We start from the raw sequence: 10383 nt of genomic DNA on the forward strand, positions 1-10383 counted from the left end.
CATGGTTTGTGCTATCCTGCCTGTGGGAAAGTGCAAATAAAAGATCCCTTGCTGCCTGTCGTAAAAGAGTAGCCTATGTGGCGACAGCGGGTTTCCTCTAAAAAAAAAAAGTGTCAGAATGACCATATGTTTGACGTCCAATAGCCGATGATAAGATAAAAAATCAGTGTGCTCTAGTGGCGTCGTTAAATAAAACAAACTTTAGATCTAAATGTACAGAAGTCTACACCATAAAAATAAGATAGTTCACAGGTTTATGTGACATGCTGTATGTGTTTGCTTACAGATTTAAAAACAAAACTAAAGAAGCATATGTTTCTGTGGTGTTAAAACGAGAAGTAAAATGTTTTAAAAGGAACAGTAGCCAACTTGTTGAAGCTTGGTACCTACATTGTAGACCACGTTTACTCAAAATCGGTTTTACGCTTAATGCACAAGCTTGTAAATATGGAAAAAATTGACGACGTAAGCTAAATTACAGTTGACAAGTCTTTAAGCAATATGAAGCAGTGGTCGGTATCGGTGAAGGACGGCTTTAGTTTATAACAATCTGTTTTCTTAGTGTATTGGGATCGATCCCCATCAGTGGGCCCATTAGGCTATTTCGCGCTCCAGTCAATGCACCATGACTGGTACATCAAGGGCCGTGGTATGTGCTATCCTGTGGGATGGTGTATATAAAAGAGCCCATGAAGTGGCGACAGCGGGTTTCCTCCCTCAATATCTATGTGGTCCATGACCATATGTCCGACGCCATATAACCGTAAATAAAATGTATTGAATGAGTCGTTAAATAAAACATGTCCTTCCTTGTTGAAGTGTCATTTTGTCAAGTTGGTGCCAAATGTGTGAAGTATTATTCGCTTAGTAGTGTTTTTACATTGTCACTTTAATTTCATGGTTTTAAGGTGTGGGTTTTTTTTCAGTTAAAGCCTGATAAAATAAACAGATGTGAGCCAAACACACTGTCACTGGAGTTGCAACGATGTGGGCATCACAGTAATAGAAAGTTCCTGAGGTGCAGTAGGCAACGGGATCAATCACTGTCGGTGGACTTGCATTTTTCCGCCATCCCCAATCAGTGACACATGACTGATAAATCAAAGGCCGTGATATGCACAGTCTGGTGTTTAGAAAGATATTTTGTTGTGGGTTTCCTCCCTCTCGTCTGTACATCTGTTGGTCTCTCTCTCTCTCCCTCCCTCTCCTCTCTGTCTGTCTTTCCGTCTGTCTATCTGTCTGTCTCCCAACCCACCAAATATTGATTACTGGTTATTAATTGAATCGTTTTGGATTAAAACAATAAAAACAGTTTTTGTGTGTTTAGTTCACTCCAAACATGTTTGTACACATCAGGCTTTAACGAAACTAGCCAATCATTTATCAGCACAAATTTGTGACCAATCATATTTATGTATATAAATTATATATTAGAAATAGTTTTTGAAAAATGGGACCAACATAATATAGGAAGAGAGATTTAATTTTTGATTCTATAAATATTATTGTGATATTATCATGACATTATTGTACTAAAACTGTTACCTAGCAACATGTAGTTGCCGTGGATTTAACAGCATGGTGCCTTGCAAGTGTATTATTTACCAAATTGAATATTATACATTATTTTTTGTTTTATTTCTAATTATTGCACTTTTCATATTTGATGCATTTTACATTTTGGTTATTTTTGTTTATGCAAATAAAAAGGTTTTGTCACGTTCAATTGTTGCTGTGCTGTGTTCTTTGATAGATTTGTTGTTCATGATTAAACAAAATAATTTGGACAAAAAATCATTATAAAGGTTGGGGAGAGGGGCTTTTTTCTACTTCCAACAAAAGGCAACTTTTTCTCAGGCCAGTTTTGAGACTAAAATCTGTCATAAATAAAAACTTGCATTATTTCTTTGTTGGGGACAGAACGTAGCTCAGTGGTAAAGTGCTTGCTTGATGCGCGGTTGGTCTAGGATCGATCCCCGTTGGGCTATTTCTCGTTCCAGCCAGTGCACCACGATTGGCATATCAAAGGTGGGATGGTGCATACAAAAGGTCCCTTGCTGCTAATCGAAAATAGGTCCATGAAGTGGCAACAGCGGGTTTCCGCTCTCAATATCTGTGTGTGGTCCTTAACCATATGTTTGATGCCATATATCCGTAAATAAAATGTGTTGAGTGTGTCGTTAAATAAAAACATTTCCTCCTTTTCTATTTCAGTGTTAAAAATTGAAACATTTATATAATTTTCAACATTTCCACGGGGGGAGGGGGTAAGGGGCCAGCATACTCTTTTTTTTGAAAATGAAAAATGTTGCATTTGGGGGATGTACACTTTTAGGGGAGGGAGGGGGTTGGTTAAAAGTGTACTATTTGTACACGTGTGAAAATGTTGAACATTATGGATGGCCCCTAATGCGACTTCCATATGACATAGCTCAGTGCTAAAGCACTTGCCTGAAACACCGTCTGTCATGAACGATCCCTTTGAGTGGTAATGATGTTTTTCCATTTAGGGTGGAGGGAATATATCGGTGGCTGAGCACGTACGGTAATTTATTGATCACCTGAGATGGGTGGGACATAGGTTAGTCATAAACAAATGGCTTTATATAACTATCGTCCCTCTCGGGCAAACAACTGCTCTACCACCAAAATATATCCCAACCTGGCCCCCTCCCCACAAAAAAACCCAACAACCCAGAGTACCCATTAGGTACATGATACGCCCATCAGGACTTTGATGGAAAACCATATCTATATAAATGAATATGTTACGAGTATGATTCAAGTCTAATTATGTGAAATATTTGCAATAGGATGGATGAACAGTTTGTTTTGGATCAACCACCATATCCCCAGTTCCTACCTGTGGTTTGGTGGTCCAGTATGCAAGATATGATCTGGACAAGGATTTACTGTTATGTGCAGTAGACCATGATAAAGTAGGTCACAGTGACCTAGTAATAGTACAAGACAGACCGCCATCCCAAGTTGTTCCTACATGTGAAGTCTGATGGTCCTGTATGCAAGATGTGGTCCGGACAAGGATGGGAAAAACCCTAAACAATTGTTTTTGTAGAGATAGCACACCATTAAAAGCCACTGTAATACAAATAATTTGAGGATTTTTTTTCCTAATGTGCTAAAATAAAACCGAAAACGAAACATCAAATGTTGAACCCATTTATTTGGGTACACCACACATTCCCCACATCTGGACAAAAAAAATATTAACTTACAAACATACATGTTAAAAAAGAAACCAAGCTACTATCATACAATTTATACAGAATTCTAGAACATTGCACATTGTAAAAAGATGCATATATGTAACATACTCTTCGTATTGCACGGGGGTTTTCCTATCATACATCACACAGATACATGGTCTTATAATATGCAGTAATCATCATCATCATCATCATAATAATACAATGAAAACGTCCTGTAAACTGTGACCTACAACATAATATTATGGTTGCACACCACAATTAATTTTTGCATACATTTCAATATAATTTAAATCTACGGAATATAAGACTCCCTCATATGCGATCATGTGGCATAGAAAAAGTACACCCGAGGTGGTGAAAAATTAGATCTGGAACAAGGCTTGTCAATATAACATAGAAGTATATACATTGAAACCCCTGTAAACTGGACACCCTCAAGACCAAGTAAAATGTCCAGTTATAAGAGGTATCCAGTTTAGAGAGGTTAATTTCTACACTGATTTTTAAAACAGGACCATGAAAAGTGTCTGGTTTTGGGGTGTTCCAGTTTACTGAGGGTCCGGTTTTGAGAGGTTTCATGTGTATAGATTCAACATGGATTTGCTACAAAACCACCTCATCAATATAATTTCATAACATCAGAGATCACTTTATATTAATTATTAATTTCATTAAGATCACACACTGTATATAACAATCACTGTACACCAAGTAGATCATTTTATTCCCTCACCACTGGCCAGAAAAAATCAACAAAACAAATATAAAAAACACAACAATGCAACTGGGTATACTCGGCCAAAAAACGAATCTGCATGTTTAACATCCGAGTTGAGCAATACATACCAATGGAAAGAAGAAGTTTGTTTTGTTTAACTACACCACTAGAGCACATTGATTTATTAATCATCGGCTACTGGAATGAATGAATCTTTAATGACACCTCAGCACAAAAAATGCATTGGCTTTTCGGTGTCAAACTACGGTCAATTCATCGGCTATTGGAAAGAAAGAAAGAAAGAAATGTTTTATTTAACGACGCACTCAACACATTTTATTTACGGTTATATGGCGTCAGACATATGGTTACGGACCACACAGATTTTGAGAGGAAACCTGCTGTCGCCACTACAAGGGCTACTCTTTCCGATTAGCAGCAAGGGATCTTTTATTTGCGCTTCCCACAGGCAGGATAGCACAAACCATGGCTTTTGTTGAACCAGTTATGGATCACTGGTCGGTGCAAGTGGTTTAAACCTACCCACTGAGCCTTGCGGACTGGCTATTGGATATCAAACATGTGACAATTTTGACATATAGTCTAAGAAAGGAAACCTGCTATATTTTTCCATTAGTAGCAAGGGATCTTTTATATGCACCACCCCACAGACAGAATAGCACATACCACAGCAATTGATATACCAGTCGTGGTGCACTGGCTAGAACGAGAAATAGCCCAATGAGTCCACCGACGGGGATCGATCCTAGATCGACCATGCATCATGCAAGCACTTTACCACTGGGCTACGTCCTGCCCTTTCAGTCGGTAAATCAACAAATAAAACAAATACTACTCAATTTACTGTCTGTTACTCTGATTTTGACATTATACGTTTGCAACTTAAAGGCATACTGTCACGGATTTAAGGACCGTATTTCTCTAAAAATGGATAATGAATAAAAATTACATTAATTGTTGGAAACCAAATCTATTTATCACATCACCTTAACTGAACCATGATGAAGTGAAATCCACGTCATCCCTCTCGGCAATTTTAGTTTTTGAATTATGGACCATTGCCATAATCCAATTATTTTTACAAAATGTCATTAATAAATGGAGTATGGTGGTTATGAAGATGGTTAAATAAAGTACATTTAGTGACAAATCAAATTATGTTTGTTCAGGTAATACTTTGTTAGACCATTAAATAGGTCAGAAATCTGTGACAATATGCCTTTAATGACATAAAATCATCTTCTTTCATACTGACAACATTCCTTTTTGCTGATTTGCATATTATGTAAACAAAATAACTTTTGGCCATGCAGTTTCTTTTTGGGGAGAACATAGGAAGAGTGCATTTCCAAATCACAATATACGCCAGTTTTGGAGTTGGCAGTGAAAGTACACTACTGACTCAGTGCTACTGATGTTAGTACAACTTCACAATACGATGACAGACTTTCAGTCAAAATACAATGTTTGTCCTTTAAAGGTATATTCCGGAGTTTACTGCATTGTAAGATTTTTCCGACTAATAAAATATTTCTACGATTAAACTTACATATTAAATATATTTTCTCGTTTACAATATCATTGTCTGTATATTCAATATGTTTCTGGTCGTCTTAATATTTGTAAGAAGACGAAACTGGATTTTGTCTTCAAATAATTTTGTATGTACGTAAAAAATATATTTTAGGAAATAAAATGAAATTTAACCTGGCACAAATATTAGAACGATCAGAAACATGTTTAATATACAGCCGGTAATATATTATGCAGAAAAATATATTTGATATGTAATTACAATCATTAAAAAGTCTCTGTTAGTCGATAACATCTTAAAAATTGCAGCAAACTCAGGAATGTTCCTTTAAACAAAACCTTCAAACTTCTTCATGCGATATATCCTACGTCGTGTAGAAAGAAAATCATGTTTTTCTCAAATAAATAGACAGAACCTCATATCAGTTTATTTACCAAAAAGTTAATGTTTGTTTTGTTTAACTACACCACAAGAGCACATTGATTTATTAATCATCGGTTATTGGATGTCAAACATATGGTAATTTTGTGACAGTCAAAGAGGAAACCTGCTACATTTCTCCATTAGTAGCAAGGGATCATTTATATGCACCATCCCACAGACAGTACAGCACATACCATGGCCTTTGATATACCAATTGGCCCACTGACAGGGATTTGTTTTATGATGTTATTTATTGCACAACTTTATAGTGCACAAGAATATTATACCACGAGACCCACCTAGCAGTCGAGTGGTATAAATCTCTGGAAAGTCGGTTGAATTTTATGGAACTGACGGAATGCTGGCTAGAGACATGGCGTAATCAGGTGATGTCATATTACCAATGGTGATAGTACTGTGATTTACTAAAAAAAAATATTTTAGAAGTGTTATAGGATAAATAAATTTGCCACTCGTGTTTTTTAATATGTAAAATATTAACCTCATCTAGTTAATCGATATAGACTCGATTGATATTTTCCATATTAAAAAATACTCGTAACAAATCCTCTATGTATATCCCGCCATTTCACTTTGTAATAGTAAGACAAAAAGTATTTAACAATAAAAAATCTGATATATTATTTTCGAATAATGTATTTCTTATTTCTTGTTGATCAATTAAAGGTAACAGCAGATTAGTCATCTGATTAATTGTAACAAGAGTAATGATTGGCTATAACAAGACTAACCACTTGTAACAAGAGTAACGATTGGCTGTAACAAGACTAACCACTTGTAACGAGTAACGATTGGCTGTAACAAGACTGATGACTTGTAACAAGAGTAACGATTGGCTATATAATGAAGGTAATGTACACCACACACCAATGGCTCTTATGTAAATATGGTGATTGTTTTCATAATCTCACAAAGAAAAAAGCCCACACTCGATCAGTGTTTCCCATAAGACTGTTCATACACATGTATTATGTAACTACATGCATCTATGAATTACATAATAATATATTAAGTAACTAGTCATGTATTACATATTAAGTAACTAGTCATGTATTACATATTAAGTAACTAGTCATGTATTACACAAGCATTCTAAGGGTACTTCTAAAGTCATACATGTCCCCTACAGTGACGCCAACAAATGTTTGTATCTCTTAAGTCCAAGGGCCATAACTCTATAAACAAAATGGCTATATCATCAATCATGAAAGTCAAACTTAATCAGTAACAATATTTACTGTCTGTTGGACCAATGGTTTTGGATGCGCACTTAGTCTAGTACTTTCTGCACCACTACATATTAAGTAACTAAGTATGAATTATATTAAGTATCGTTCAGTTCTTTAACTGTATGTATGACAAACACACACATGTAATAATACACAAATGGCTTACGGAAAGTATATTCTGCAAAATCATTCAATTGTGGAATTAGTAAGTCTACACAACATCATTTGAACTGTAAAGAACTATAATTATATGACATGTAAAAATTAACCTGACACAATCTCTCAGCGTTCAATTTCCACATTTGGAATGGTGCAGAATTAAAAAGAAACAAATGAAATAACAGAGGAAGCCTATATATATAAAAAAAAAAAAAAAAAAAAAAAAAAAAAAATATATATATATATACATGTATATATTAAAAAAAAAAAAAAAAAAAAAAAAAAAATATTAATAATAATTTGTTTTGGCCTATGTTGCATTAAGGCCAGGTCTGGATCTGTGGAGTATGGCAAGTATGGCACAAGTCGAAAAAGAAAGAAGGTTAAGGACCACACAGATATTGAGGTGAAACCTGCTGTTGCCACTTCATGAGCTACTCTTTTTGATTAGTAGCAAAGCATCTTTTATATGCACCATCCCATAGACAGGATAGCACATACCATGGCCTTTGATGTACCAGTCGTGGTGCACTGGCTGGAGCGAGAAATAGCGCAATGAGTCCACTGATAGGGAACCAATCTCAAACCGACCGTAAATCAAGCGAGTGCTGTACCACTTGGCTACGCCTCGCTCCCAGTTGAAAAAGAGATGTGTACTAAATCTAATGTGACACAAACTACAGATCTGGCGGAAAAAGTTTAAACTTTTTTTTTTAACAACACCACTAGAGCACACATCAATTTATTAATCATTGGCTATTGGATGTCAAACATTTGGTAATTTCGACATATAGTCTTAGAGTGGAAACCCACTACATTTTCCCATTAGTAGCAAGGGATCTTTTATAAAGTTTGTTTTGTTTAATGACACCACTAGAGCACTCTAATTTATTAATCATCGTCTATTGGATGTTAAACATTTGGTAATTTTGAAATAATCTTAGACAGGAAACCCGCTAAATTTTTCCATTAGTAGCAAGGAATCTTTTATACAGTTTGTTTTGTTTAATTACACCACTAGAGCACACTGATTTATTAATCATCATCTACTGGATGTCAAACATTTGGTAATTTTGACATATAGTCTTAGAGAGGGAACACGCTACTTTTTTCCATTAGTAACAAGGAATTTTTTATATGCACCGTCCCACAGACAGGATAGCACATACCAAAGCCTTTGTTATATCAGTCGTGATGAAATGAGAAAGAGCCCAATGGGCCCACCGATGGGGATCGATCCTGAACCGACAACGCATCAGGCTAACACTTTACCATTGGGCTACGTCCCACTTCCCAGTCAAAAATGAAATGCACTGAATCAAATGTGACACGAACTACAGATCTGACAGCAGACAATACAGAATATGCGCTATATATTAACACGGTCAGACTCACTAGACAGAGAATCTCACCCAGCTTCAGTGTGTTTATCGGCCTAACATTATTGTAAAACAAAAATACTAATAAATATAATGCAAAGAATCCACAAATTAAAATTAAGATATATTTGATACAGAAAATAATTATTGCTATTTCAGAAAGAATGGGAAAAAAAAAAAAAAAAAAAAAAAAAAAAAAAAAAAAAAAAATTACTTGTAAATCATAAAATGTTAGCGAGCAGACGTTTGGCGAATTTAGCGACCTATACAATATGTTAATATTTAATAACACTAAATTTAAAGAGACATACAACACACTGTTCTGAACAATTTTTGTGCAATTGTCGTTTGTAATTGACGCAACACACAATAATGGTCACTTACTAACTGCAAATTTCTACTAAATTTCAGTTGTCTATAAGCTGCATAATGTCAAAACTGATCAAAAATATTATTTTAGCCATTCACTGAAGCTTTATGTCACTAATTTGGATTTCGTTGAATTTTAAGATCCCTAATATTTTATGATTTATAGTATTTAAAAAAATCTAATTCAAAAACAATTTGGATAATAATCAACAACCAACATACAACATACCGGTAACCTCATAAACAATAACAACCATTTATAATAACTTTTCAGTCAATATCAATAAGACTTATGTGGTTAAAATACTTTTAAGATATTTTTGCATATGACAAAAACAAAGACAACGTTACAATCAGTAATGACCTGGGCCCCGTTCCACGAAGCGATCTTAGTGCTAAGATCAACGTAAATGCATAACAACCTAATGCACTTAAGGTGATCTTAGCGCTAAGATCGTTTCGTGGAACGGGGCCCTGGGGCCTAATTCACAAAGGTCTCTTAGGCTCTGCTAGACAACAACGCATCCTCTTTTAAGTCTTTTAGCATAGCACTGCGAGATCGCAAAGTTGTGAGAGTTTAGTGAATTAGGTCCCTGACAAACAAGGGATTTCCAAATCAGTTAAAATAAAAAACCAAATGCAAGATTCACGTTATCCAAGTCATTCATCATAATTCTCGTACAATTAAATTTCTATTACATTCGTTACAATTTAAAGCCATCTGCCAACTGAAAAATTTACATGACCAATTTATCAGTGAAGCAAAAATAAATTCAGGTAACCCATTTCCATTTTGCGTAACGCGTGATGTCCACATAAATGATGTTTTCAATTTAATGCGTTAACGAAAAATAGGGTATACAAAATTACATTTGCTTGAACGATGTGTGAATGTAACAATCCTTCTCACACTTTTCCCAGACATCTGGATTTAGGCAACGAGTCAGTTTTCACAAACAACACAAAACTACTGTTACATTTTTGAAAAATCATATTAGATATATAAATATATTTTAAAACTACATTATAAAAGAAATCTTAACGAAAGTGTTTAATGCCACAAATTAATGTACAATAATATTCTCAACATCTTTGGTTTACCAATTTCATACAACTCTGTCACTCATTCTGTTAGGACTATTGTGTGGTTAGACTCATAGACACTATAACAATAAAATTATATAATACAAGATATATAAAATATATTAATATTAATTTACAATATAATGGATATTTATCTTCAAACATTGTGACTCAAACAATTGTTAACACCGTAAATATGTACATTACAACAACAAAT

This window comes from Gigantopelta aegis, chromosome 13 (genome assembly GCF_016097555.1).
Source record: "Gigantopelta aegis isolate Gae_Host chromosome 13, Gae_host_genome, whole genome shotgun sequence".
Lineage (NCBI taxonomy): Eukaryota > Metazoa > Mollusca > Gastropoda > Neomphalida > Peltospiridae > Gigantopelta > Gigantopelta aegis.